This window comes from Eleutherodactylus coqui, chromosome 7 (genome assembly GCF_035609145.1).
Source record: "Eleutherodactylus coqui strain aEleCoq1 chromosome 7, aEleCoq1.hap1, whole genome shotgun sequence".
In the NCBI taxonomy this organism is placed as follows: domain Eukaryota; kingdom Metazoa; phylum Chordata; class Amphibia; order Anura; family Eleutherodactylidae; genus Eleutherodactylus; species Eleutherodactylus coqui.
The window spans coordinates 197,301,304-197,324,570 of NC_089843.1; the positions used below are offsets into that span (position 1 = coordinate 197,301,304).

At 45.9% G+C, this 23,267-nt stretch overlaps 4 non-coding genes across 4 annotated transcripts; all 4 read left to right on the forward strand.

Annotated features, from left to right (window-relative positions):
* The first annotated feature begins 1,341 nt into the window (after positions 1-1,341).
* Positions 1,342-1,527, forward strand: LOC136573856 (U2 spliceosomal RNA). Its single transcript, XR_010786073.1, has one exon. It is a non-coding gene; the product is annotated as a U2 spliceosomal RNA (small nuclear RNA).
* A 2,667-nt stretch (positions 1,528-4,194) lies between these two features.
* LOC136573835 (U2 spliceosomal RNA) lies at positions 4,195-4,385 on the forward strand. The gene has a single exon (XR_010786053.1). It is a non-coding gene; the product is annotated as a U2 spliceosomal RNA (small nuclear RNA).
* Positions 4,386-12,312: 7,927 nt separating this feature from the next.
* LOC136573942 (U2 spliceosomal RNA) lies at positions 12,313-12,501 on the forward strand. The gene has a single exon (XR_010786142.1). It is a non-coding gene; the product is annotated as a U2 spliceosomal RNA (small nuclear RNA).
* A 7,950-nt stretch (positions 12,502-20,451) lies between these two features.
* LOC136573939 (U2 spliceosomal RNA) lies at positions 20,452-20,637 on the forward strand. Its single transcript, XR_010786139.1, has one exon. It is a non-coding gene; the product is annotated as a U2 spliceosomal RNA (small nuclear RNA).
* Positions 20,638-23,267: the final 2,630 nt, after the last annotated feature.

The following is a 23,267-nucleotide window of genomic DNA, read 5'->3' on the forward strand; positions in this document are numbered from 1 at the left end:
TGTCCCCATTCCTGTGTCCGACTCGGTGCAGATTTTAGGTGTCTCCTTCAACGAGGACAACAGAGGTCTTAACAGCTGGGACTTGGTGGCACAAAAGATAAACAAGAAAATATGTATGTGGAATATGAGAAGGTTGACCATGGAGGGGAGAGTTTTAATCATAAAAATGGTGATTTTACCGATTTTATTGTATTTAAGCCTAGTGTTCCCCCCTCCTGGTAGAGTTTTTAACAAAATCGTAAAAGCTGTTTTTACCTTCTTCTGGAGCTCCAAAATGGAAAAACTAAAAAGAGAAATAGTAATGAAGCCAAAAATAATGGGTGGTAAAGACTTCCCCGATATAAAAGCCTTTTTATACATAAAGTATTTTAGTATGTGCCTAGGCGCACTTTTTAAAAACCACGCATGGTCTTACTTTTTACGCTACAACACAGGTTATTTTATGAGGCGGAACGGATGGTTCAAAACGGTTTTAAACTCCCCTTATTCTTTTAATCTGTCCAAAGACTATGCGATTTTAGAGAAAATTGTGGTTTTATACGATTTTACTGGAAAAAGTGCACAGGTTTTAATGAATTCTAAATTAATGATAAAGAGTTTTAAGGAAAGTGGTTTTTATGTTCAAGTCAGCAATTTTAATGAGCGCAAAACAAAAGAAACATGGAGATTGGTTAATAATCATATTTTTAACCCACAGAAGGATCTGGCCTGGAGCTGCATACACGACTGTCTTCCATGCCGGGCATTCCAGCATCGTAGAGGACTGACGAACACCGCCGCATGCCCAAGACCCGGATGTACAGAGGAAGAGTCAACACAGCACCTGATATGGACTTGCTTTTTAACAAAGAGGATATGGACTCAGTTTTTACCGTTGCTTAAGAAAATAACAAGACTAAAAAAACTAACACTGGAAGGAGTATTATACGGATGTCTGGAATGCCCCACACGGACTGAGAGAATTATGGCATGGAAGATGGTCAACTCAGTGAAGGCAGCTCTGTGGAAATCCAGAAATATTTTAGTTTTTAAGCATGAGGTTTTATCGGTTAAAGATATTTTATCCATCGCTCTTAACGAATTATATGAATATTATATTGTAGACAGGAAAAACTTTCCTATTTTATCGAGGAAATGGCTTATCGGGGAATGGAGCTCCATCATATAGTGCCACCAAGCGCCCTTTTATGTGATTTTAATGTGGATTTTTAACAACATGTAAATATATGTAGACAAGTTTTAAAATGTTTTATATGGTATGCTTTAATATGTTGTACAATGTGTTTTAATGTACTATATGAGCATTTTTACTATGTCTGGAAATTTGTTGTTAAAATAAAAATACCCCTCGGGGTTTGTCAACTTAAAAAAAAATCTGTTCTTATCAGTTTAATATCTGATACGTCCCCTATCTGGGGACCATATATTAAATGGATTTTTAGAACAGGGAGCTGGAAAAAGAGCTTGCTCTGTCCACTCCACGCATTGACCTGGTATTGCAGTACCTCCAGGACCGGTGCACCCCCTTTCCTACAACAGTTTCCAAAAGCAGAAAAACAAAACCGACGAGCAAGAGGTGCAGCGCAGCTGTGGCGGCGGCTGCTGCTACCACCACCCAAGCACTTTGATTGACACTCAGCCCGTCTGCTCGCAACATTGTATCCACTGAGCAGCTGCGTCTGCCAGAGTGTGCACAGCACAGGTACAACTGGAAGCAAAACACACACACACCAGTTCATATGGCAGCCGCACTCTATAGTTCGTACCTACCGCTGCGCTAATAGCCAAGTTGGAAACATCGGGCAGGCACAGCGTATCCTGGCAGCCTGCGTCTGTATGCTCCATGTATTCGGGTCATGGGTGTATGTGCAGGGGGCCCGGAGCCCCAGGGGGCCCATAAAGTCTCTCTTCCCCACATTGTAAACCAATGCTATCAATGAAGCTTTATAGTTTGGGGGCCCAGTTCCAGACTTTGTACTGGGGCCCCGCAGCTTCAAGTTACACCTCCGGATCAGGATAATGCTAGGCCATTCCAACCAGCCTGTGTGTGTGACCTGCAGTCGCTGGTAGTCGAAAAGCGGCCGGCCCCGGATGCGCGCTTCAGAGTGGACAGACAGCAGCGGACACCCAATCACACAGGCCCAAGGCTTGCTATGTAGCACGGAATACCTCATTGGACTGCAGCACTCCACGCGGGCTGAGATACACGCTCCACGTGGCATGGGCAGTATTCGTCCATGAAGATCCAGGCCAACGTTTAGAGATGGAGCAACACTCGGGGAGCAAAGAACTCCAACGAACAGACGTCTACTTTACAAGGATGTATTGCTTTATTCAATGCATGGACACAGAAACAGTTCAACCGCTCGATTACAGACCGCAGTCAATACAGTAAAGAAAGAAATGTGTCTGTTTAATGTAAACTTGCATGGAGCTCGTTTGTCAGCCACTGACTGACTGAATGCTGAAACGTGGTCTGACGTTACATGCACCACCAGGGATAAGGCCTTGCCTATAAGCATTCCCCAGCTGGCAAAAACGGAACCTCCCTGCCTATTCCTCACCATGGAAGAACGGAACCTACCTTTTTTTTAAAAAAAAGAAAGCCACAGCAGCAGCCAACTCGATTTTGGTAGGCCGCTGTCTCCCCCTTGTGTGCTGCATAAAAAATGCACTCCACTAAAAATAACATTGATCCACGAAATAGAGCGTAGGGAGAGAATGAGGCTTCAAGATGAGCCGTCAGGCTATGATAAATTGTATCACACCTGGGCGATATGGATAGATGCCCGGAGCTCACCCCTATTTACTAGGTGGTTACAGACAGGGACATGTGAGTAACACGTTTAAACCACAATCGTAAAGAGAAACAACAATCCCGGAGCCCGCCCCCCCCCCTTTTTTGTTTTATTTTCTCTTTCTCCCGTGTCATAGATACCTACCATCCCTTACCACTCCCCCCCTTACCCTCCCCTCATTCCCCTGTTTGTAGACCTTATAAAATATCACAGACAAACATGATATAGTTCAACTCGAAATTGATTTATTAAGTTTCATTGTCAAAGTTATTTTTACATTGCTTTGAGATAAGGCAAAAGTTTCCCCCCCTCCATGAAACCAATAAAACCTATATTGAATAAAATAAAAATGATGCAGTTACCGGTAGTTCCGCAGCTTCTTGGTGGAAATAAAGACCATCTCCCGTCTCCCAGCTGCAGCAGAGACTGACTAAAATGGCTGCCAAGCCCGGTATTAATGCTTCTAAATTGATGACATCACAATGGAGGGACATCAGCCTGCCATACACCTGGCTCATGACATCACAAAGGAGTGACATCATCAGCCTTCCAAACACCTGACTCAATTGCATACAGTATGTATGTATGTATGCATGTATGTGAGTCTATCTATCTATCTTTCTATCTATCTTTATTAATTATGTAGAATATAGATATGGATTATTTCTAAATTACAGATTTTGTAGATATAGATTAAAGATAGATTTAAGATTGTTTGTGTGTGTGTATGTGTGTGTGTATATATATATATATATATATATATATATAATGTGTATATATATATAATGTATATATGTAAAAAAAATATAAAATCTGTAGTTATGTATGTATGTATGTATGTATGTATGTATGGCGGGCAAAAAAGGCCTGCTGTATGTTTTTAAGTTCTTCGGATGACCATGCCGCTCTAATATTCTCCTTACTAGGGTCTACTAATGCTGGCCCAGGGGAAGGCAATAAAGCCCTATGGGGCCGAAGCCAATTTCCCTTATTTTAGGTAAAAAGTTTCCATCCGTCCCCACTGGAAATGCGGCCGGCCGAAGAGATCCCTCCAACCGACCGACCGACGCACCTTCAGAGACAAACTAGTGCTTGCTTCTAGTGTCATCGCCGGCTTAACCATCCTTTGTAGGGAGCTGACGAGTCCTGCAGTAGCAGCAGCAGCAGCAGGCTCTGCAAGCCTAGGATGCGTGAGCACGGTGCAAGAGGAAGGACTGAGGGTGTGAGGCTGGGCGCGGTTGAGAAGGCGTGGGGCGGGGCTATGGAAAGTTTTACAAACTCTCCCAGCTGCCTGGGTGCATTGTGGGTGCGCCCAGAGTGCTGGCTGAGCGTGTTGCCTCAAGCCTTGGAAGTGGAGTTGGGCGGACCGGGCCACAGGTGAAACCCGTTACGGGTTATCGCTTCTCGGCCTTTTGGCTAAAATCAAGTGTAGTATCTGTTCTTATCAGTTTAATATCTGATACGTCCCCTATCTGGGGACCATATATTAAATGGATTTTTAGAACAGGGAGCTGGAAAAAGAGCTTGCTCTGTCCACTCCACGCATTGACCTGGTATTGCAGTACCTCCAGGACCGGTGCACCCCCTTTCCTACAACAGTTTCCAAAAGCAGAAAAACAAAACCGACGAGCAAGAGGTGCAGCGCAGCTGTGGCGGCGGCTGCTGCTACCACCACCCAAGCACTTTGATTGACACTCAGCCCGTCTGCTCGCAACATTGTATCCACTGAGCAGCTGCGTCTGCCAGAGTGTGCACAGCACAGGTACAACTGGAAGCAAAACAACACACACACACACACACCAGTTCATATGGCAGCCGCACTCTATAGTTCGTACCTACCGCTGCGCTAATAGCCAAGTTGGAAACATCGGGCAGGCACAGCGTATCCTGGCAGCCTGCGTCTGTATGCTCCACGTATTCGGGTCATGGGTGTATGTGCAGGGGGCCCATAAAGTCTCTCTTCCCCACATTGTAAACCAATGCTATCAATGAAGCTTTATAGTTTGGGGGCCCAGTTCCAGACTTTGTACTGGGGCCCCGCAGCTTCAAGTTACACCTCCGGATCAGGATAATGCTAGGCCATTCCAACCAGCCTGTGTGTGTGACCTGCAGTCGCTGGTAGTCGAAAAGCGGCCGGCCCCGGATGCGCGCTTCAGAGTGGACAGACAGCAGCGGACCCCCAATCACACAGGCCCAAGGCTTGCTATGTAGCACGGAATACCTCATTGGACTGCAGCACTCCACGCGGGCTGAGATACACGCTCCACGTGGGATGGGCAGTATTCGTCCATGAAGATCCAGGCCAACGTTTAGAGATGGAGCAACACTTGGGGAGCAAAGAACTCCAACGAACGGACGTCTACTTTACAAGGATGTATTGCTTTATTCAATGCATGGACACAGAAACAGTTCAACCGCTCGATTACAGACCGCAGTCAATACAGTAAAGAAAGAAATGTGTCTGTTTAATGTAAACTTGCATAGAGCTCGTTTGTCAGCCACTGACTGAATGCTGCTGCTGCATGTCTAAAACGTGGTCTGACGTTACATGCACCACCAGGGATAAGGCCTTGCCTATAAGCATTCCCCAGCTGGCAAAAACGGAACCTCCCTGCCTATTCCTCCCCATGGAAGAACGGAACCTACCTTTTTTTTAAAAAAAGAAAGCCACAGCAGCAGCCAACTAGATTTTGGTAGGCCGCTGTCTCCCCCTTGTGTGCTGCATAAAAAATGCACTCCACTAAAAATAACAATGATCCACGAAATAGAGCGTATGGAGAGAATGAGGCTTCTAGATGAGCCGTCAGGCTATGATAAATTGTATCACACCTGGGCGATATGCATAGATGCCTGGAGCTCACCCCTATTTACCAAGTGGTTACAGACAGGGACATGTGAGTAACACGTTTAAACCACAATCGTAAAGAGAAACAACAATTCCGGAGCCCCCCCCCCCCTTTTTGTTTTATTTTCTCTTTCTCCCGTGTCATAGATACCTACCCTCCCTTACCACTCCCCCCCTTACCCTCCCCTCATTCCCCTGTTTGTAGACCTTATAAAATATCACAGACAAACATGATATAGTTCAACTCGAAATTGATTTATTAAGTTTCATTGTCAAAGTTATTTTTACATTGCTTTGAGATAAGGCAAAAGTTTCCCCCCCCTCCATGAAACCAATAAAACCTATATTGAATAAAATAAAAATGATGCAGTTACCGGTAGTTCTGCAGCTTCTTGGTGGAAATAAAGACCATCTCCCGTCTCCCAGCTGCAGCAGAGACTGACTAAAATGGCTGCCAAGCCCGGTATTAATGCTTCTAAATTGATGACATCACAATGGAGTGAGATCAGCCTGCCATACACCTGGCTCATGACATCACAAAGGAGTGACATCGTCAGCCTTCCAAACACCTGGCTCAATTGCATACAGTATGTATGTATGTATGTATGTATGTGAGTCTATCTATCTATCTTTATTAATTATGTAGAATATAGATAGGGATTATTTCTAAATTACAGATTTTGTAGATATAGATTAAAGATAGATTTAAGATTGTGTGTGTGTGTGTATATGTATGTATGTTTGTATATATATATATATATAATGTGTGTATATATATAATGTATATATGTAAAAAAAAATATAAAATCTGTAGTTATGTATGTATGGCGGGCAAAAAAGGCCTGCTGTATGTTTTTAAGTTCTTCGGATGACCATGCCGCTCTAATATTCTCCTTACTAGGGTCTACTAATGCTGGCCCAGGGGAAGGCAATAAAGCCCTATGGGGCCGAAGCCAATTTCCCTTATTTTAGGTAAAAAGTTTCCATCCGACCCCACTCGAAATGCGGCCGGCCGAAGAGATCCCTCCAACCGACCGACCGACGCACCTTCAGAGACAAACTAGTGCTTGCTTCTAGTGTCATCGCCGGCTTAACCATCCTTTGTAGGGAGCTGACGAGTCCTGCAGTAGCAGCAGCAGCAGCAGGCTCTGCAAGCCTAGGATGCGTGAGCACGGTGCAAGAGGAAGGACTGAGGGTGTGAGGCTGGGCGCGGTTGAGAAGGCGTGGGGCGGGGCTATGGAAAGTTTTACAAACTCTCCCAGCTGCCTGGGTGCATTGTGGGTGCGCCCAGAGTGCTGGCTGAGCGTGTTGCCTCAAGCCTTGGAAGTGGAGTTGGGCGGACCGGGCTACAGGTGAAACCCATTTCGGGTTATCGCTTCTCGGCCTTTTGGCTAAGACCAAGTGTACCTGGTACAGGAAGTCTTAGCCGGAAGGTAACTCGGGTACCCCTCTCCTTTGCCTGGCGGGATCGCCCACTTCGGTGGGCTTCACCCGCCTGCTGCCATTAGGGAGAGGGATTAGTCCCAGAGTAAACGAGTCGCGATCCCCCTGCCTCTTCTGGTCTCCGGGCCAGAGGAGGGCACTTATTCCTAGGCGTCACAAAGCGGTTTGTGACACTATATCCACAACATGGGTGAAAACCCAACCGAAATACCGGCTTATGCGCGCATAAAGAACACCGTACGTGTCTCTTTTACCAATAGTGCGGATACACGTGGCCTGAGGTATGTGGTCGAGGACGTGCTGCAAGGAGTGTTTAATGTGCAAAAACGTGAGATTCTAGCGATCCAAGACTACCCCAAGCGACGGATCTATGACGTCACCCTAACTGAGACGGGCATCTTTCGTGATCTGGTTGCAGCCATACCAAACAAAAAAGATCCGAAGCTTGAGGGTGTCCTGCTGGTCGAGCATGTCCTCGACATAACCAAACTCGTGGTGATTAAGATGTATTCACCCTACATTGACGTTAAAGAGGTTGAGGATTTCCTCTTACGCTATTTTAAATCCGTCAGATGTATGGGAAAGATTATGAACGAGTTTGGCATCTGGACCTCGAAGTGGCGTTTCCAGGCCACGTGTGTAAGTGACCCCAGTAAGCCGGGGGGAGTGATCTTGCCGCCAGCGCGTTTTAAATTGGGCAAAGTGAATGGCGACCTGTACTTTGCGGGAATGCCCGACTTCTGCAGGATTTGTTCAGAATACGGTCACCATAAGGATTCCTGTGCGAGCACCTGTAAGAAGTGTGGGGGCACGGATCACGAAACTAGTCAATGTCAGAAAGGGAAAGGATGTTATTTTTGCGGCAGTGTTGGTCACCTCTACACGTTTTGCCCCCACAGAGCACAGAAGACGGAGCAGCAAGGGCGACCCGGACCCAAAGAGCAGCCAGGGCAGCCAGATGACCAAGCAGCACCCCCCCAGGGAGAGGAACCTGAGGAGATGGAGGTCTCCAGTGGACCCCCCCAGAGTGGTAAGGAGCAGCGGAGCATCAAAAGGAGGGTGAGTGACCGGCGGACAGGCTCTCCCTCCCGGGAAACCGGTAGAGGTAGTAGAGCCGGGGAAGCCGGTCCAGGCCCTCCGAAGATGCCCGCTCAAGCGGTGCCCGAGGTGGAGGACCCAGGGGGCACAGCGGCCGCAACGCAGAAACGGCGGAAAGGCTCAGCAGGCAAGCTCTATTCGGAGGTGGTGCAGGGGGGAACCCCGGAGATCCCGACGAAGTCGGAGGATCCGGGGAAAGTACCCCCTGCTGTGTCATCCCAGAAGGCCCCTCCCCCTCCCGGCCAGGAGGGGGCGCGGGGTGCCACCTCCGAGGACACAGAAACGCAAGTGAGCCAAGTACCCACCCCGGCGGAGGGGACAGAAATAAGCACGGGAGCCGGCCTGCTGGCCCCCTTGGAGTTTCCGGAAGGAATAGAATCGGTATGGGATCTAACGCAAATCCCTCTCTCGGGCACCGTCGGGGGTCCACTAAGTGGAGTGGGTTCCTCTCCAGCATCGCCGTTCTCGATAGATTCGGATGCGGGGGGGTGTGAGAGTGCTAGCGAGGTCTTTGGCTTGCCCGGAGACTTTTGAAGACCCACGTATATCCTAGTCTCCAATGGCTGCTCTGTCGGGACTCACTTTTAATGTCAGAAGTATCGAGAGCCACGTGAGGAGGGTCGCCCTCTTCAACTACGTGACTATCTTTGCTGCCTCCGTATTTTCCCTGCAGGAGTGCGGCATCCCGCATAGAGCAAACTACAAAAAATACCAAGATGACTGGGTACATGGACCGTCGGTCTGGTCCGGCTCTAACGAGACCAGATCGGCGGGGGTCGCCATTCTTTTTAAAGGGAACGTTTTAATTGACGTTATTAATGAAATTTTACCAGGCAGAGTTTTATTGGTCAAGGCTTTTATCAATGGTATAAAGTGGCAGTTTTTAAACTTTTATGGATCAGCTGATAAGAAAGAGCGAGCAGAGATGCTAGAGATTTTACCCCTTTTTATTAATGATTCTGACCCCCTGATTTTAGCAGGGGATTTTAATTGTATTTTAAAGGGGGAACGCCGGCTTTCTAGCTCAGTGAGCAGAAATTATGATAAGACCTCTTCTATGTTAAAAAATCTGATTTTAGACGCCAAGCTCACTGATGCTTTTAAGAAATGCAACCCCAATGCATCAGAGGAAGCCGGCGTCACCTGGAGCAACAAGATCTGCAGCTCCAGGATAGATTTTATGTTCTGTTCTTATCAAGTACTGCCTTTTAGATGCGATTCTTTTACCAACATTTTCTCTGACCATAAGCTTTTATATTTTAAAGTTGATACCGTTTTAAAGAGGAAATCCGGTAAAAATGCCTGGAAGTTTAACGTGTCCCTTTTAGAAGATCCGCAGGTTTTATCCGATTTTATCACTTTTTATAAAGACTGCAGCCGAGTGAAAGATCCCAACACTCCCACCAGCCAGTGGTGGGAGATGATGAAGCAAAAAATTAAAAACTTTTTTATCAAGGTTGGGATCGCCAAGGCTAAAGAAAAACGTACATTTTATTCCAACCTGAACACTCGCCTGCAAACCCTGTATAAGTTCCGTGAACATGACATAGAGGTGGACCACGAGATCATCGAGGTGAAGAAAGAGATCGCCCGGTGCCTGGAGCAGAGGGGAAAAGAAATAATCTTCCGCTCTAAAGTACAACATCTGGAGGAAAATGAAACCTGCTCCAGGTACTTCTTCAAGAAGATAAGAGACAAGCGGACAGTCCTCGATGATCTCGGTGGCACCAAGGACATACAGGGTATTTTAAAGAAAGTGTATGAGTTTTATGCGGATCTTTTTAATACTAAACCTGTTGACATTGATTTTATGAATGACTCGTTGAAGGAGATCACTGACGTTTTAGATCCTGGTTCTCGTGAGATTTTATCAAGGGACATCACAGAACAGGAGATTTTAGAGACTATTAAGAGTTTTAAACCAGGTAAGGTGCCTGGGCCCGATGGTATACCCATAGAGTTTTATGTCACCTTTTTTGGTATTTTTAAGGATGACCTCTTCTCCCTTTTTATTGAAGTTTTTATGTCTAAAGCCCTCCCGGGGTCCTGGAGGAAGGATGACGTGTCTCTTTTATACAAGAAAGGAGACAAAACTGACATCAAAAACTGGAGACCGATCACCCTTCTGAACAGTGACTACAAAATAATGGCCAAAATATGTGCGAACAGACTAAAGACCGTAGTAAGCAAAATTGTACACCCCAACCAGGTCTGTGGGGTGCCCGGGAGGAGCATATGGGAGAATCTTAACCTGATCAAAGATGTTATTAGTGACACAAAATCAAGACAAGGTCAAATGGCTATTTTAACAATAGACTTCGAGAAAGCCTTTGACCGAGTGTCACATTTTTATCTTTTTAAGGTTTTAGAGAGAATGGGTATACCGGAAGGTTTTTTATTGTCTCTTAAAGCGTTTTACAATAATTGCTCAAGCAGAATTTTAGTCAATGGTTTTAGGACACAGGAAGTACTTTTAAATTCCGGGGTGAAGCAGGGGTGTCCCTTGTCCCCACTACTTTTTATCTGCGCCCTAGAGCCTCTTTTATGTACAATCCGACGGGACAAGCTGATCCGAGGGATCCCCCTGCCCGGCAGGGGGGGGGGGGGGGGGGGATCGAGGCCAAAGTAGTGGGGTACATGGACGATGTGGCAATACTTGGAAGGGACACCCTGTCAATCCAGAGAGCATCAAGGCAAATTGAGTTTTATTGCTGCGCCTCGGGTTTTAAGGTAAATTTTAACAAGAGTAGCATTTTAAACATCGGGGACCTGCCATTGTCAGATGTCCCCATCCCTGTGTCCGACTCAGTGCAAATTTTAGGTGTCTCCTTCAACGAGGACAACAGAGGTCTTAATAGTTGGGACTTGGTGGCACAGAAAGTCAATAAGAAAATTTGTATGTGGAGCATGCGGCAGCTGACCATGGAGGGGAGGGTTTTAGTCACAAAAGCCGTGATTTTACCCATTTTACTGTATTTAAGCTTAGTGTTTCCCCCTCCTGGCAGAGTTTTTAATAAAATTGTAAAGGCATGCTTCACATTCTTATGGAGCTCCAAGATGGAAAAACTCAGCAGGGAAATCGTAATGAAGCCGAAGGAGATGGGAGGAAAAGATTTCCCTGATTTTAAAGCCTTTTTATATACGAAGTATTTTAGTTTGTGTATTGGTGCTCTTTTTAAAAATCACTATTGGTCTTATTTTTTACGATACAACACTGGCTATTTTATGAGGAGGAATGGATGGTTCCACACGGTTTTAAATTCCCCTTATTCTTTTAACTTGCCCCATGAGTATAAGATTTTAGAAAAAATAGTGATTTTATATAATTTTACTGGCAAAAGTGCGCAAATTTTAATGAATAGTAAAGTCATTTTAAAAACCATAAAAGAAAGTGGTTTTTATGTACAAGTCAGTAATTTTAACGAAAAAAAGAGTAAAGAGACCTGGATGATGGTTAACCACTATATTTTTAATTCACAGAAAGATCTGGCCTGGAGCTGCGTCCATGACTGTCTTCCATGCCGGGCATTCCAGCATCGTAGAGGTTTGACCAACACTGCCGCATGCCCAAGACCCGGATGCCCAGGAGAAGAGACAACACTACATCTTATATGGACTTGTTTTATCGCCAAGAAAGTATGGACTAAAATATTGCCGCTCATGAGAAAGATTACCGGACTTAAGAGACTTACATTGGATGCCGTTTTATATGGATGCCTGGAATGCCCCACACAGACTCAAAGAATTATGGCATGGAAGATGGTCAATTCGGTCAAAGCAGCTCTATGGAAAACCAGAAATATTCTAGTTTTTAAACATGAAGCTTTATCTGTGAAGGACATTTTATCAATTACTCTTAATGAGATGCACCAGTACTTTTTAGTAGACAAGAAAAATTTTCCTGTTTTAGCAAGAAAATGGCTTTTAGCAGAATGGAGCTCCATAATCTGATGCCACCAAGTGCCCTTTTATGTGATTTTTAATTTGTTCTGGATTTTTTAACGTATATTATGTAGACGAATGTTTTAAATGGTATGTTTTAATGTGTTATTAATATGTTTTAATGTACTATTGATAAGCATTTTTAAAGCGTCTATGTAAATATATGTTGTGCAAATAAAAACACCCCCCCCTTGTGGAGGGTTTGTCAACTTAAAAAAAAAATCTGTTCTTATCAGTTTAATATCTGATACGTCCCCTATCTGGGGACCATATATTAAATGGATTTTTAGAACAGGGAGCTGGAAAAAGAGCTTGCTCTGTCCACTCCACGCATTGACCTGGTATTGCAGTACCTCCAGGACCGGTGCACCCCCTTTCCTACAACAGTTTCCAAAAGCAGAAAAACAAAACCGACGAGCAAGAGGTGCAGCGCAGCTGTGGCGGCGGCTGCTGCTACCACCACCCAAGCACTTTGATTGACACTCAGCCCGTCTGCTCGCAACATTGTATCCACTGAGCAGCTGCGTCTGCCAGAGTGTGCACAGCACAGGTACAACTGGAAGCAAAACAACACACACACACACACACACACCAGTTCATATGGCAGCCGCACTCTATAGTCGTACCTACCGCTGCGCTAATAGCCAAGTTGGAAACATCGGGCCGGCACAGCGTATCCTGGCAGCCTGCGTCTGTATGCTCCACGTATTCGGGTCATGGGTGTATGTGCAGGGGGCCCGGAGCCCCAGCGGGCCCATAAAGTCTCTCTTCCCCACATTGTAAACCAATGCTATCAATGAAGCTTTGTAGTTTGGGGGCCCAGTTCCAGACTTTGTACTGGGGCCCCGCAGCTTCAAGTTACACCTCCGGATCAGGATAATGCTAGGCCATTCCAACCAGCCTGTGTGTGTGACCTGCAGTCGCTGGTAGTCGAAAAGCGGCCGGCCCCGGATGCGCGCTTCAGAGTGGACAGACAGCAGCGGACCCCCAATCACACAGGCCCAAGGCTTGCTATGTAGCACGGAATACCTCATTGGACTGCAGCACTCCACGCGGGCTGAGATACACGCTCCACGTGGGATGGGCAGTATTCGTCCATGAAGATCCAGGCCAACGTTTAGAGATGGAGCAACACTCGGGGAGCAAAGAACTCCAACGAACGGACGTCTACTTTACAAGGATGTATTGCTTTATTCAATGCATGGACACAGAAACAGTTCAACCGCTCGATTACAGACCGCAGTCAATACAGTAAAGAAAGAAATGTGTCTGTTTAATGTAAACTTGCATAGAGCTCGTTTGTCAGCCACTGACTGAATGCTGCTGCTGCATGTCTAAAACGTGGTCTGACGTTACATGCACCACCAGGGATAAGGCCTTGCCTATAAGCATTCCCCAGCTGGCAAAAACGGAACCTCCCTGCCTATTCCTCACCATGGAAGAACGGAACCTACCTTTTTTTTAAAAAAAGAAAGCCACAGCAGCAGCCAACTAGATTTTGGTAGGCCGCTGTCTCCCCCTTGTGTGCTGCATAAAAAATGCACTCCACTAAAAATAACAATGATCCACGAAATAGAGCGTATGGAGAGAATGAGGCTTCTAGATGAGCCGTCAGGCTATGATAAATTGGATCACACCTGGGCGATATGCATAGATGCCTGGAGCTCACCCCTATTTACCAAGTGGTTACAGACAGGGGCATGTGAGTAACACGTTTAAACCACAATCGTAAAGAGAAACAACAATTCCGGAGCCCCCCCCCCCTTTTGTTTTATTTTCTCTTTCTCCCGTGTCATAGATACCTACCCTCCCTTACCACTCCCCCCCCCTTACCCTCCCCTCATTCCCCTGTTTGTAGACCTTATAAAATATCACAGACAAACATGATATAGTTCAACTCGAAATTGATTTATTAAGTTTCATTGTCAAAGTTATTTTTACATTGCTTTGAGATAAGGCAAAAGTTTCCCCCCCTCCATGAAACCAATAAAACCTATATTGAATAAAATAAAAATGATGCAGTTACCGGTAGTTCTGCAGCTTCTTGGTGGAAATAAAGACCATCTCCCGTCTCCCAGCTGCAGCAGAGACTGACTAAAATGGCTGCCAAGCCCGGTATTAATGCTTCTAAATTGATGACATCACAATGGAGTGAGATCAGCCTGCCATACACCTGGCTCATGACATCACAAAGGAGTGACATCGTCAGCCTTCCAAACACCTGGCTCAATTGCATACAGTATGTATGTATGTATGTATGTATGTGAGTCTATCTATCTATCTTTATTAATTATGTAGAATATAGATATGGATTATTTCTAAATTACAGATTTTGTAGATATAGATTAAAGATAGATTTAAGATTGTGTGTGTGTGTGTGTGTATATGTATGTATGTTTGTATATATATATATATAATGTGTGTATATATATAATGTATATATGTAAAAAAAAATATAAAATCTGTAGTTATGTATGTATGGCGGGCAAAAAAGGCCTGCTGTATGTTTTTAAGTTCTTCGGATGACCATGCCGCTCTAATATTCTCCTTACTAGGGTCTACTAATGCTGGCCCAGGGGAAGGCAATAAAGCCCTATGGGGCCGAAGCCAATTTCCCTTATTTTAGGTAAAAAGTTTCCATCCGTCCCCACTGGAAATGCGGCCGGCCGAAGAGATCCCTCCAACCGACCGACCGACGCACCTTCAGAGACAAACTAGTGCTTGCTTCTAGTGTCATCGCCGGCTTAACCATCCTTTTTAGGGAGCTGATGAGTCCTGCAGTAGCAGCAGCAGCAGCAGGCTCTGCAAGCCTAGGATGCGTGAGCACGGTGCAAGAGGAAGGACTGAGGGTGTGAGGCTGGGCGCGGTTGAGAAGGCGTGGGGCGGGGCTATGGAAAGTTTTACAAACTCTCCCAGCTGCCTGGGTGCATTGTGGGTGCGCCCAGAGTGCTGGCTGAGCGTGTTGCCTCAAGCCTTGGAAGTGGAGTTGGGCGGACCGGGCTACAGGTGAAACCCGTTACGGGTTATCGCTTCTCGGCCTTTTGGCTAAGATCAAGTGTACCTGGTACAGGCGGTCTTAGTCAGGAGGTAACTCGGGTACCCCTCTCCTCTGCCTGGCGGGATCGCCCACTCCGGTGGGCTTCACCCGCCTGCTGCTATTGGGGAGAGGGATTAGTCCCAGGGTAAACGAGTCGCGATCCCCCGGCCTCTTCTGGTCTCCGGGCCAGAGGAGGGCACCCACCTAGTTGGACATCACAAGAGCGGTCTTGTGATCACGACGATTTCTAAAATGGGCGAGGGCCCACACGACATACCGGCTTATGCGCGGATTAAGAACACGATACGTGTCTCTTTTTTGGACAGTGCGGACACACGTGGCTTGAAGTATGTGGTCGAGGACGTGCTTAAAGGAGCTTTTAACGTGCAGAAACGCGAAATACTAGCGATACAAGATTACCCCAAGCGTCGGATCTATGACGTAACTTTTACCGAAAATGGCATCTTCCGTGACGTAGTGGCAGCGATTCCCGAGAAAAAAGATCCGAGGCTTGAGGGTGTCTTGCTAGTCGAGCACGTCCTTGACATCACTAAACTCGTAGTGATTAAGATGTATTCTCCCTACATTGACGTTAAAGAGGTCGAGGACTTCCTACTACGTTATTTCAAATCCGTCAGATGTATGGGAAAGATTATGAACGAGTTTGGTATTTGGACCTCAAAATGGCGATTCCAGGCCACGTGTGTAAGTGACCCCAGTCGGCCCGGGGGAGTGATCTTACAGCCCGCGCGTTTTAAATTGGGGAAAGTGAATGGCGACCTGTACTTTGCGGGAATGCCTGACTTCTGCAGGATTTGCTCACAATACGGTCACCAAAAAGAAAATTGCGCAAGTACATGCAAGAAATGTGGGGGCACAGACCATGAAACGAGTCAATATAAGAAAGGAAAAGGGTGCTTTTTTTGCGGCGGTGTTGGTCACCTCTACACGTCTTGTCCCCACAGAGCACAGAAAGCGGAGCAGCAAGGGCGGCCCGGACCCGAGGAGCGGCCAGGGCAGCCAGAGAACCGAACAACACCCCCCCAGGGAGAGGAACCTGAGGAGATGGAGGTCTCCAGTGGACCCCCCAAGAAGGACGGTTTGGAGCAGCGGAGCATCAAGCGGAGGGTGAGTGATCGGCGGACAGGCTCTCCCTCCCGGGAAACCGGTGGAGGTAGTAGGGCCAAGGAAGCCGGTCCAGACCCTCCCAAGATGCCCGCTCAAGCGGTGCCTGAGGCGGAGGACCCGGGGGGCACGGCGGCAGCGGCAGCAAACAAAAGGAGGAAAGGCTCGGGCGGAAGGTTATACTCGGAGGTGGTGCAGGGGGGAACTCCGGAGATCCCGGCGGAGCCGGAGGACCCGGAGAAAGTACCCACTGCGGTGTCATCGCAGAAGGCCCCTCCCCCTCCTCGGCAGGAGGGGGCGGGGGGTGCCACCTCCGAGAGTGGTGGATCAGGAACGAGCCGAGTACCCACCCCGACAGAAGGGGAAGAGATGGAGACGGGAGCTGGCCTGCTAGCCCCCTTGGAGATTCCGGAGGGAATACAGGCGATATGGGATCTCACGCAGATCCCTCTCTCGGGCACCGTAGGGGGTCCACTTAGTGAGGTAGGTTCCTCTCCAGCATCCCCGCTTACGATGGATTCGGATGCGGGGGGGTGCGAGAGTGCCAGCGAGGTCTTTGGCTTGCCCGGAGACTTCTAAGAGAAGACCCTCGTTATCACCTAGTCTCCAATGGCTGCTCTATCGGGACTCACTTTTAATGTCAGAAGCATCGAGAGCCACGTGAGGAGGGTCGCCCTCTTCAGCTATCTGACAATTTTTGCTGCCTCCGTTTTCTTCCTGCAGGAGTGCGGGATCCCGCATAGGGCCCAGTATAAAAAATACCAAGAGGACTGGGTACATGGACCGTCGGTCTGGTCCGGCTCTAACGAGACCAGATCGGCGGGGGTCGCCATTCTTTTTAAAGGGAACGTTTTAATTGATACTATTAACGAAATTTTACCAGGCAGAATTTTATTGGTCAAGGCTTTTATTAATGGTATAAAATGGCAGTTTTTAAACTTTTACGGATCAGCAGATAAGAACGAACGTGCAGAAATGCTAGAGATTTTACCTCTTTTTATTAGCGATTCTGATCCTCTTATTTTAGCGGGGGATTTTAATTGCATTTTAAAGGGGGAACGCCGGCTTTCCAGATCAGTAAGTAGAAATTATGACAAGACCTCTGCTTTACTAAGCAACGTGATTTTAGACGCCAAACTTACTGATGCTTTTAAAACATGCAACCCCAATGCATCAGAGGAAGCCGGCGTCACCTGGAGCAACAAGATCTGCAGCTCCAGGATAGATTTTATGTTTTGTTCTTATCAAATACTGCCTTTTAGATGTGATTCTTTTACTAACGTGTTTTCTGATCACAAGCTTTTATATTTTAAAGTTGAAACCGTTTTTAAGAGAAAAGCCGGTAAGAATGCCTGGAAATTTAACGTGTCCCTTTTAGAAGATCCGCAGATTTTATCTGATTTTATCACTTTTTATAGAAACTGCAGGCGAGTGAAAGATCCCAACACTCCCACCAGCCAGTGGTGGGAGAAGATGAAACAAAAATTCAAATCATTTTTTATCAAGGTTGGGATCGCCAAGGCCAAAGCAAAACGCACATCTTATTCTAATCTGAATACTCGCCTGCAGACCCTGTATAAGTTCCGTGAACATGATATAGAGGTGGACCACGAGATCATCGAGGTGAAGAAAGAGATCTCCCGGTGCCTGGAGCAGAGAGGAAAAGAGATCATATTCCGTTCGAAAGTGAAACATCTGGAGGAGAACGAGACCTGCTCCAGGTACTTCTTTAAGAAAATACGAGACAAGCGGACAGTCCTCGATGATCTCGGTGGCACCAAGGACATACAGGGTATTTTAAAGAAAGTGTATGAGTTTTATGCGGATCTTTTTAATACAAAAACTGTTGACAGTGATTTTATGAATGACTCGTTGAAGGAGATCACTGACGTTTTAGATCCTGGTTCTCGTGAGATTTTATCACGGGACATCACAGAACAGGAGATTTTAGACACTATTAAAAGTTTTAAACCAGGTAAGGTGCCTGGGCCCGATGGTATACCCATAGAGTTTTATGTCACCTTTTTTGGTATTTTTAAGGATGACCTTTTCTCCCTTTTTACTGAGGTTTTTATGTCGAAAGCCCTCCCGGGGTCCTGGAAGAAGGGTGACGTGTCTCTTTTATACAAGAAAGGAGACAAAACTGATATCAAAAACTGGAGACCGGTCACCCTTCTGAACAGTGACTACAAGATAATGGCCAAAATATGCGCAAATAGACTCAAGACCGTAATAAGCAAAGTTGTACACCCCAACCAGGTCTGTGGGGTGCCCGGGAGGAGCATATGGGAGAATCTTAACCTCTTAAAAGATTGTATTAGTGACACAAAGTCCAGGAACGGGAAAATGGCGGTTTTAACTATCGACTTTGAAAAAGCCTTTGACCGTGTGTCACATTTTTATCTTTTTAAGGTTTTAGAGAGAATGGGTATACCGGAAGGTTTTTTATTGTCTTTAAAAGCGTTTTACAACAACTGCACAAGTAGAATTTTAGTCAATGGTTTTAGGACACAGGAAGTACTTTTAAAGTCCGGGGTAAAGCAGGGGTGTCCCTTGTCCCCACTACTTTTTATCTGCACACTAGAGCCTCTTCTATGCACCATAAGACGGGACAAGCTGATCCGTGGGATCCCCCTGCCCGGTGGGGGGGGGATCGAGGCCAAAGTAGTGGGGTACATGGACGATGTGACAATTCTTGGAAGGGACACCCTGTCGATCCAGAGAGCAACCAGACAAATTGAGTTTTATTGCTGCGCCTCGGGTTTTAAGGTAAATTTTAACAAAAGTAGTATTTTAAACATCGGGGGCCTGCCATTGTCAGATGTCCCCATTCCTGTGTCCGACTCGGTGCAGATTTTAGGTGTCTCCTTCAACGAGGACAACAGAGGTCTTAACAGCTGGGACTTGGTGGCACAAAAGATAAACAAGAAAATATGTATGTGGAATATGAGAAGGTTGACCATGGAGGGGAGAGTTTTAATCATAAAAATGGTGATTTTACCGATTTTATTGTATTTAAGCCTAGTGTTCCCCCCTCCTGGTAGAGTTTTTAACAAAATCGTAAAAGCTGTTTTTACCTTCTTCTGGAGCTCCAAAATGGAAAAACTAAAAAGAGAAATAGTAATGAAGCCAAAAATAATGGGTGGTAAAGACTTCCCCGATATAAAAGCCTTTTTATACATAAAGTATTTTAGTATGTGCCTAGGCGCACTTTTTAAAAACCACGCATGGTCTTACTTTTTACGCTACAACACAGGTTATTTTATGAGGCGGAACGGATGGTTCAAAACGGTTTTAAACTCCCCTTATTCTTTTAATCTGTCCAAAGACTATGCGATTTTAGAGAAAATTGTGGTTTTATACGATTTTACTGGAAAAAGTGCACAGGTTTTAATGAATTCTAAATTAATGATAAAGAGTTTTAAGGAAAGTGGTTTTTATGTTCAAGTCAGCAATTTTAATGAGCGCAAAACAAAAGAAACATGGAGATTGGTTAATAATCATATTTTTAACCCACAGAAGGATCTGGCCTGGAGCTGCATACACGACTGTCTTCCATGCCGGGCATTCCAGCATCGTAGAGGACTGACGAACACCGCCGCATGCCCAAGACCCGGATGTACAGAGGAAGAGTCAACACAGCACCTGATATGGACTTGCTTTTTAACAAAGAGGATATGGACTCAGTTTTTACCGTTGCTTAAGAAAATAACAAGACTAAAAAAACTAACACTGGAAGGAGTATTATATGGATGTCTGGAATGCCCCACACGGACTGAGAGAATTATGGCATGGAAGATGGTCAACTCAGTGAAGGCAGCTCTGTGGAAATCCAGAAATATTTTAGTTTTTAAGCATGAGGTTTTATCGGTTAAAGATATTTTATCCATTGCTCTTAACGAATTATATGAATATTATATTGTATTCAGGAAAAACTTTCCTATTTTATCGAGGAAATGGCTTATCGGGGAATGGAGCTCCATCATATAGTGCCACCAAGCGCCCTTTTATGTGATTTTAATGTGGATTTTTAACAACATGTAAATATATGTAGACAAGTTTTAAAATGTTTTATATGGTATGCTTTAATATGTTGTACAATGTGTTTTAATGTACTATATGAGCATTTTTACTATGTCTGGAAATTTGTTGTTAAAATAAAAATACCCCTCGGGGTTTGTCAACTTAAAAAAAAATCTGTTCTTATCAGTTTAATATCTGATACGTCCCCTATCTGGGGACCATATATTAAATGGATTTTTAGAACAGGGAGCTGGAAAAAGAGCTTGCTCTGTCCACTCCACACATTGACCTGGTATTGCAGTACCTCCAGGACCGGTGCACCCCCTTTCCTACAACAGTTTCCAAAAGCAGAAAAACAAAACCGACGAGCAAGAGGTGCAGCGCAGCTGTGGCGGCGGCTGCTGCTACCACCACCCAAGCACTTTGATTGACACTCAGCCCGTCTGCTCGCAACATTGTATCCACTGAGCAGCTGCGTCTGCCAGAGTGTGCACAGCACAGGTACAACTGGAAGCAAAACACACACACACCAGTTCATATGGCAGCCGCACTCTATAGTTCGTACCTACCGCTGCGCTAATAGCCAAGTTGGAAACATCGGGCAGGCACAGCGTATCCTGGCAGCCTGCGTCTGTATGCTCCATGTATTCGGGTCATGGGTGTATGTGCAGGGGGCCCGGAGCCCCAGGGGGCCCATAAAGTCTCTCTTCCCCACATTGTAAACCAATGCTATCAATGAAGCTTTATAGTTTGGGGGCCCAGTTCCAGACTTTGTACTGGGGCCCCGCAGCTTCAAGTTACACCTCCGGATCAGGATAATGCTAGGCCATTCCAACCAGCCTGTGTGTGTGACCTGCAGTCGCTGGTAGTCGAAAAGCGGCCGGCCCCGGATGCGCGCTTCAGAGTGGACAGACAGCAGCGGACCCCCAATCACACAGGCCCAAGGCTTGCTATGTAGCACGGAATACCTCATTGGACTGCAGCACTCCACGCGGGCTGAGATACACGCTCCACGTGGCATGGGCAGTATTCGTCCATGAAGATCCAGGCCAACGTTTAGAGATGGAGCAACACTCGGGGAGCAAAGAACTCCAACGAACGGACGTCTACTTTACAAGGATGTATTGCTTTATTCAATGCATGGACACAGAAACAGTTCAACCGCTCGATTACAGACCGCAGTCAATACAGTAAAGAAAGAAATGTGTCTGTTTAATGTAAACTTGCATGGAGCTCGTTTGTCAGCCACTGACTGACTGAATGCTGAAACGTGGTCTGACGTTACATGCACCACCAGGGATAAGGCCTTGCCTATAAGCATTCCCCAGCTGGCAAAAACGGAACCTCCGTGCCTATTCCTCACCATGGAAGAACGGAACCTACCTTTTTTTTAAAAAAAAAAAGCCACAGCAGCAGCCAACTCGATTTTGGTAGGCCGCTGTCTCCCCCTTGTGTGCTGCATAAAAAATGCACTCCACTAAAAATAACATTGATCCACGAAATAGAGCGTATGGAGAGAATGAGGCTTCTAGATGAGCCGTCAGGCTATGATAAATTGTATCACACCTGGGCGATATGGATAGATGCCCGGAGCTCACCCCTATTTACTAGGTGGTTACAGACAGGGACATGTGAGTAACACGTTTAAACCACAATCGTAAAGAGAAACAACAATCCCGGAGCCCGCCCCCCCCCCCCCCTTTTTTGTTTTATTTTCTCTTTCTCCCGTGTCATAGATACCTACCATCCCTTACCACTCCCCCCCTTACCCTCCCCTCATTCCCCTGTTTGTAGACCTTATAAAATATCACAGACAAACATGATATAGTTCAACTCGAAATTGATTTATTAAGTTTCATTGTCAAAGTTATTTTTACATTGCTTTGAGATAAGGCAAAAGTTTCCCCCCCTCCATGAAACCAATAAAACCTATATTGAATAAAATAAAAATGATGCAGTTACCGGTAGTTCCGCAGCTTCTTGGTGGAAATAAAGACCATCTCCCGTCTCCCAGCTGCAGCAGAGACTGACTAAAATGGCTGCCAAGCCCGGTATTAATGCTTCTAAATTGATGACATCACAAAGGAGTGACATCATCAGCCTTCCAAACACCTGACTCAATTGCATACAGTATGTATGTATGTATGCATGTATGTGAATCTATCTATCTATCTATCTATCTATATCTATCTTTCTATCTATCTTTATTAATTATGTAGAATATAGATATGGATTATTTCTAAATTACAGATTTTGTAGATATAGATTAAAGATAGATTTAAGATTGTTTGTGTGTGTGTATGTGTGTGTGTATATATATATATATATATATATATATATAATGTGTATATATATATAATGTATATATGTAAAAAAAATATAAAATCTGTAGTTATGTATGTATGTATGTATGTATGTATGTATGGCGGGCAAAAAAGGCCTGCTGTATGTTTTTAAGTTCTTCGGATGACCATGCCGCTCTAATATTCTCCTTACTAGGGTCTACTAATGCTGGCCCAGGGGAAGGCAATAAAGCCCTATGGGGCCGAAGCCAATTTCCCTTATTTTAGGTAAAAAGTTTCCATCCGTCCCCACTGGAAATGCGGCCGGCCGAAGAGATCCCTCCAACCGACCGACCGACGCACCTTCAGAGACAAACTAGTGCTTGCTTCTAGTGTCATCGCCGGCTTAACCATCCTTTGTAGGGAGCTGACGAGTCCTGCAGTAGCAGCAGCAGCAGCAGGCTCTGCAAGCCTAGGATGCGTGAGCACGGTGCAAGAGGAAGGACTGAGGGTGTGAGGCTGGGCGCGGTTGAGAAGGCGTGGGGCGGGGCTATGGAAAGTTTTACAAACTCTCCCAGCTGCCTGGGTGCATTGTGGGTGCGCCCAGAGTGCTGGCTGAGCGTGTTGCCTCAAGCCTTGGAAGTGGAGTTGGGCGGACCGGGCTACAGGTGAAA